This window comes from Fukomys damarensis, unplaced genomic scaffold, assembly GCF_012274545.1.
Source record: "Fukomys damarensis isolate Sample0158 unplaced genomic scaffold, DMR_v1.0_HiC HiC_scaffold_15, whole genome shotgun sequence".
In the NCBI taxonomy this organism is placed as follows: domain Eukaryota; kingdom Metazoa; phylum Chordata; class Mammalia; order Rodentia; family Bathyergidae; genus Fukomys; species Fukomys damarensis.
The window spans coordinates 34272969-34278800 of NW_022900927.1; the positions used below are offsets into that span (position 1 = coordinate 34272969).

Genomic DNA, 5832 nt, shown 5'->3' on the forward strand with positions numbered 1-5832 from the left:
AAATGTATCAATAAACTCAATAAAAAAGTAGATTTTGACATTAAATTTCATCATCCAGTTCTTGAAACTCCTGCTGATGGTGTTTATCATACTTTTGGATTTTGATGAATGTTTTGTTTGAGACCGTCTTACTGTATAGACTAGACTAGCCTTGAATTTACGATCCTCCTACCTCAGCCTGTTGGTTGCTTAGATTATAGACGTATGATACTATGTAGTGGTTTTGGTTTATTTTTATACCTTGGTTTATGTGAGAGTCATAGTAAGTGTTTTGTGAAATTTAAGGGAAAATAGATTGTTTAGATAAAAAGCATGTGGATTTGTTAGCTTTTGGGCAATTCTAGAGATTTCTTGCCAGAAATGGTATCTTTGTTTTGTTCCTCATGAACTATTAAATGTGATCACTGAGTCATACTTTGTTTTCTCTGTCCCTTGCATCTCTCTGAAATCCCTAAGTTTTTTAGCCACAGGATACTTAAAAGACAAGAGTAGGCCTCAGACCCAGGGGAGTTCTTTATTTAAAGGAAAATAATTAAATTCAAACATCTCTACCATGCAAATTTAGTCATGTTAAGAATTAGAAGTTCACTGGGCATGGTGGCACATGCCTGTAAGCCCAGCACTCAGGAGGCTGAGGCAGGAGGATTGCTGTGAGTTCGAGACTAGCCTGGGCTACATAGTGAGTTTCAAGTCAGTCTCAAGTAGTAGTGAGACCCTGTCTCAAAAAGCCCCCCCACCAAAAAAAAGAATTAGAAGTTCATGGGCCAGGGATTTAGCTCAGTGGCGCCATGCCTGCCTCACCAAGCATAAGATCCTGAGTTCAATCCCCACTACCAAAAAGAAAGAAAGACAGAAAAAAAAGAATTAGAAGTTCTTTTGATTCTCTCTGGTGGTTCTAGTACCTAAGGGTAACAAATTTGAAGTAGCTGAACTTTTCCTATTACTTGGAACTTTATAATGTATTCACAAGTGGAAATCCATAAAGTAGGGAGGAAAGGAAATGATTACATTGGTATTTGTTTTTAATAAAATATATTTACTTAAAAGTACGAGTTTTTTCTAGAGTTAACAGTACAAATAATTTAACGACAAAACAAAACAACACCACCTTTTTTTGTTTGTTTGTTTTTTGAGACAGGGTCTCACTATGTAGTTGAGACTGACCTGGAACTCACTATGTAGCCCAGGCTGCCCTTGAACTCAACATTCCTCCTGTCTCAGCCTCCAGTGCCCTACTTCACTTTTATTACTTTGAATCCTGTAAGGAAGACATCTCACTATCTGACTGCTTGATTACTTGGTACTTTTATATGAAGTTTGTTGTCCTAGCAAATTCTGTAAAAGAATTGATGTCTTCAGGCTTTGCTTTTTTTTTTTTTTCTCTCTCATTGAGTTTATTGGTACATTTTAGGTATGCAGTACAGTTACACTCATTATTGGGATCTTGTACCTTTACATGACAGGTCTTGGTTCTCATTTTTTCCTCTTGTTCCTGCCCTCCCTTCACCCCTCTTCCTCTCCCCATTTACAAACACTTTATTTCCATTTTTTCATTTTCTCATATTTTTTTCCCTCAGGCTTTGCTATTTTAAAATTCTGAAAGGTTAAATATTGTATTAACTAAAGTTAATTCATCAGTTTATTCATTCTTTCAGTAAATATTTACAGAGCACTTCTGGTATGACAGTCATTATTTTAGGTGCTTAAAAATGTCAAAACTGATGAAACTTTCTGGGATTTTCATTCTAGGTAATGGGTAAATAGACAATAAATACAGTAAGTAAACAGTTTATGGTGTTCAAATGTGTGATTTTAGAGCTCCTAATCTACACTTTCCTTTTTCCCCTTTTTTTCTTGTCTCAGTGCGTAAATGACACTCAGGAATTGTGAGGCCCAGCTGGGTAAAAGGCATCAGTGGCCAAAACATTCTGCTCCTGTGGGACAACAGCCAATTTCTATCCCTCCCACTTCACCCTCAACCCTGTTTGTAATATTTTCTTGTTTAGTTTTGTTTTTATTAAGATTGCTCAATCATTATTTTTATGGTTCTCTTGTAACTACAAATTAGGTAATTATCTTTAAAAATTGTAAATTTTTAGTACTATATACACAAGGTCCCATTTTTAATAACTGTACCTTTATTTCAGAAATGGCCATTAAGAAGTAGATGTCCAGATGCAAAGGGGATGAAACAGTCCATTTGTCATAAAATAAGATGCAGCTGTGGCTTTTCAACCAGATTAGTAAGTGTAACCAAATCTTTTAACTGTACTTTTTTATCTGTTGCTTTGGAGAACATTTAATAAAAATATGGTGGACATTAGAAAAGTGTCACCTTATATTTTTTACTTTGTAGTTTAAATTCTAGAGTATAGCAATAGAAAATATATGTCTGTGCTGTACCTTTTTAAGAATCTTGAAGGTGGTAATAGTAAATCACAGATACAGAGAAAATGCCATTATCTGAATATAGCTACTCATAATTTTGGAGGCTGGGCATGATGATTCATACCTGTAATCCTAGGACTCAGGAGGCTGAGGCAGGAGGATCATGGTGAATTTGAGGCCATCCTGGACTACGTAGCAAGACCCTCTCTCAAAAAAATTTTTTTAATGCACTTTTCTTCTTCAGTCTTTGTTCTATATATTTTTAATTTTGATCATATTTTGTAGAGTATGCTTCTTACATATCTTTTTAAAATTAAATTTGTTTCAGATGCTTCTTCCTGGAATTAGAAATAGGCCCTTAATTATGGGGTTTCTTGATATTCTGGAATTAGATGGTGGTAATGGTTACAAAACTTTGTAAATACATTAAAAGCTCATGTTGAAATGGATAAATTTCATGATGTATGAATTATATCTTTTAAAAAATCAGCCTTTAGAATATGGTCTTGGAGAAAGTAAAATTCACTTGTTATTAATGTTTTAGAATATGAAGATGTGTCACATATTATTATATATCTAGAAAAAATGAATTGATATTTGGTCCATAAAATACTGTTTTAATAATAAAATTAATTTTATGAGTTTTTTATTAAAATACTTTTATTAGAGACCTGATGTTTTTTAAGCTTTGGTAGTAGCAATTTTGAATGTACTAAGTAAGCAGCTTATAACTTAAAAGACTATTTTGAAACTAACATCTCAACTTTTCTACCTGAAATTTTTTTTAGGAACAAAATTATATCTGTTTTTCTCAGAAGAGAATTCCACAAGGTGAGAAATTGTTAATATAGTCATTAAATATAGTCGAATCCGTGCTTAGTAGCTCATGATTGTTTTATCCTGTTCCCCATATTTATATATCTTTTCTTGATTATTATAAGGTTCTCAAAAATTTATTAGCCTCTCTTTTACTACTTTTTGCTAGCAAGACAAAGGTCTTATTTGAAGTTAAAATTAGAAGAGTTTGGTAAAAGTAGTCATCTGTGAAACTCTAGTATTGTTCCGAGCTCCTTGAGAGTAGTTTTATTTTGTTTTGCTTTTTGGTTCCAGGGATTGAACTCCGAACCTTGCGCTTGCGAGGCAGGCAGTGGAACAACTGAGCTAAATCCCCAGCCTCTTGAGAGTAGTTTTATCTCTTGGGAAAGAAAAGTTCTTTATCATTGAGGTTCAGTAGCTATTGCCTAAGTGATTTCAGGTTTCATTTTTGTTTGTTTGTTCTTTTAACTAATCCTGCTACTCTGTCAACTAACTGATCCTTTGCTCTGTTCTTGTATAGAAGATGTACTTGCTAGGTAATTTGTGAGAGAAGTGTTTCTAACGAGGAAGAACCTCACTGCCTGAGAAATTTAAACACATATACAAACAAAAATATAAAAAATAAATAATGTACGTGACAGTCACTGAATCTTAAGGTTCATTAAAGCAGTATTTATTAAATTGATATAAATTTTGTCTAGTTCTGTTGCACAGAAAAGTATTTTCATATACATATCCAATTTAGGGTGAATACCATAAACTTGGATATATTTAGGCCAGACCATGCCCATTTATTTTCTTTCATTAGTCTCATTTTGGCAGGTGGGACATTAAAATTTTTATGTGGGTATAGAATGAGTAATTTGATTTCATAGTTCAGAATGTAGTTAATTTCTCCTCCACCAAATTATTTGTTTATAGTATGAAGATCAGGTACTAGATTTTAAACCTGTATCTTTTATCTTGAGAGGCTAATTTGGTTCAGTGTCAATTACAGGTAGAGGTCAAGATTGGTTTTGAGTAATTCAGTGTTGTATTAGGTCATGCTAGATCTACAGGGTCTTTTCATTTGAGCCTGGGGAAAGGTGTTGAGAAATTTCACATGTAGCTGATAGAATAAAGGAATGCTGATTGATTGATTGATGGATGGATGGATGGATGGTCCATTTAATACCTTGGAGTATGGGACTTTGGAGTGTAGTTTTGTTGTTATTATTAGTGGTGTGGTAACAATGCTGGGGATTGAACCTAGGGCCTTGTGTGCTGCACAGGCATTCTACCACTGAGCTGCAGCCCCAGTTCCTAGCAGTGTTTTTGATATTCAAAGAAAAGACCATGATATTTAAGAAGCACAGGTCTACTGACTGATCTCTGACTGTACATTAAACTTTCAGTTATTATAGTTTCATTTAGTTGAATTTAAATTTTATCCATGAAAGTGTGGATCGTTTTAATGTTTTGTACATGAATACAGTTATTGTAGATAGCTTTTTGTTTTATATTCTATTCTTAGAGTTCCATATGTGCTGGTTTGATTTTAGTTTTTTGACTACTTGCTTTTAAATTAAAAAAACAAACAAAACCAAAAAACTTCCAAAATTCAGAATAGGTTGAGACTTCACACAAATTGCTACCACAGAACAAAAGTGCTGATCAAGTTAAATCAACCCCTGTAATGTGTACTGAAAGGAAAACCTCTCCTCTCTACCCCAATTTGAAGAACAAGCATTTTTCCCTGCCAAGGACTAACTTTAAATGGACCAGCTGTCCATAGTAGTAACATAGTGTTGCTAAGGTGACCATGGCTGTTTGGAGAAGAATGCAGCTGAGAGGGCAAGTTCTTGATGTGTGAGCTGAGGGAAAGAATGTGGTGTAATTGTGCATCAGTCCTCCTAATCACATGCTCACAAAGTGCTGTGTGGGCAGCGTGTAGAAACTACAAGTCTTAAGTGGAGCTTGTGTGTGCTCAAAGTCATTGTTTTACTGTGAAGCAGAGTTTAGAAGAAAACCGCCCACTGTGTGTGTGTGTGTGTGTGTGTGTGTGTGTGTTGGGAGTAAAAGCAAGAGCATTTTGATGCTGGATGAAATGAGTATTTTGAGTGGTAGATATATGTGTTGTTATTTTAAAAGATGTTTGAAATATGTGTTTTTCTCACTCATTTTCAGTCATAAATCCACTGTTAATAGTTCAGGTCAGTGATTTTTCTTTGACACTTCATTCATTCATACATACATTCATTCTCGGTATCCGGATCAAACGCAGGACCTTGCACTTGCCAGGCGGGCACTGCCCCATTGAGCTACATCCCTGGACCTCTTTGACACTTTAAATCCAGAATTATTTAGAGAGTCCTAAAACATGTTGTCTACTCTGTTTCTTATCTTTTTTAATTTTAATTTTACCTCATTAAGGTTATTGATACATTTTAGGTATACAGTAGTTACATTCATTATCGGGGTCTTTGTACCTTTACATGAAGTATTTTGCTTCTTATTTTTTCTGTATAGTTTAACTTTAAGAAATCTTTTCTTGCCCAGCATGGTGGCACATGCCTGTAATCCAAGTACTCAGGAGACTGAGGTAGGAGGATCACTGTGAGTTTGAGACCAGCCTGGGCCATAGTGAGT

General features: G+C 34.7%; 1 protein-coding gene across 2 annotated transcripts in view; it reads left to right on the top strand.

The window, feature by feature from the left end:
* Positions 1–2147: 2147 nt before the first annotated feature.
* Frs2 (fibroblast growth factor receptor substrate 2) overlaps positions 2148–5832 on the top strand; it is a 45336-nt gene continuing 41651 nt past the window's right edge. For both annotated transcript variants that reach the window (XM_033763772.1, XM_033763773.1), the window contains exons 1-2: positions 2148–2243; positions 3177–3219. The gene's annotated coding sequence lies outside the window, so the exon portion shown is untranslated. The remainder of the gene's footprint in view (positions 2244–3176; positions 3220–5832) is intronic.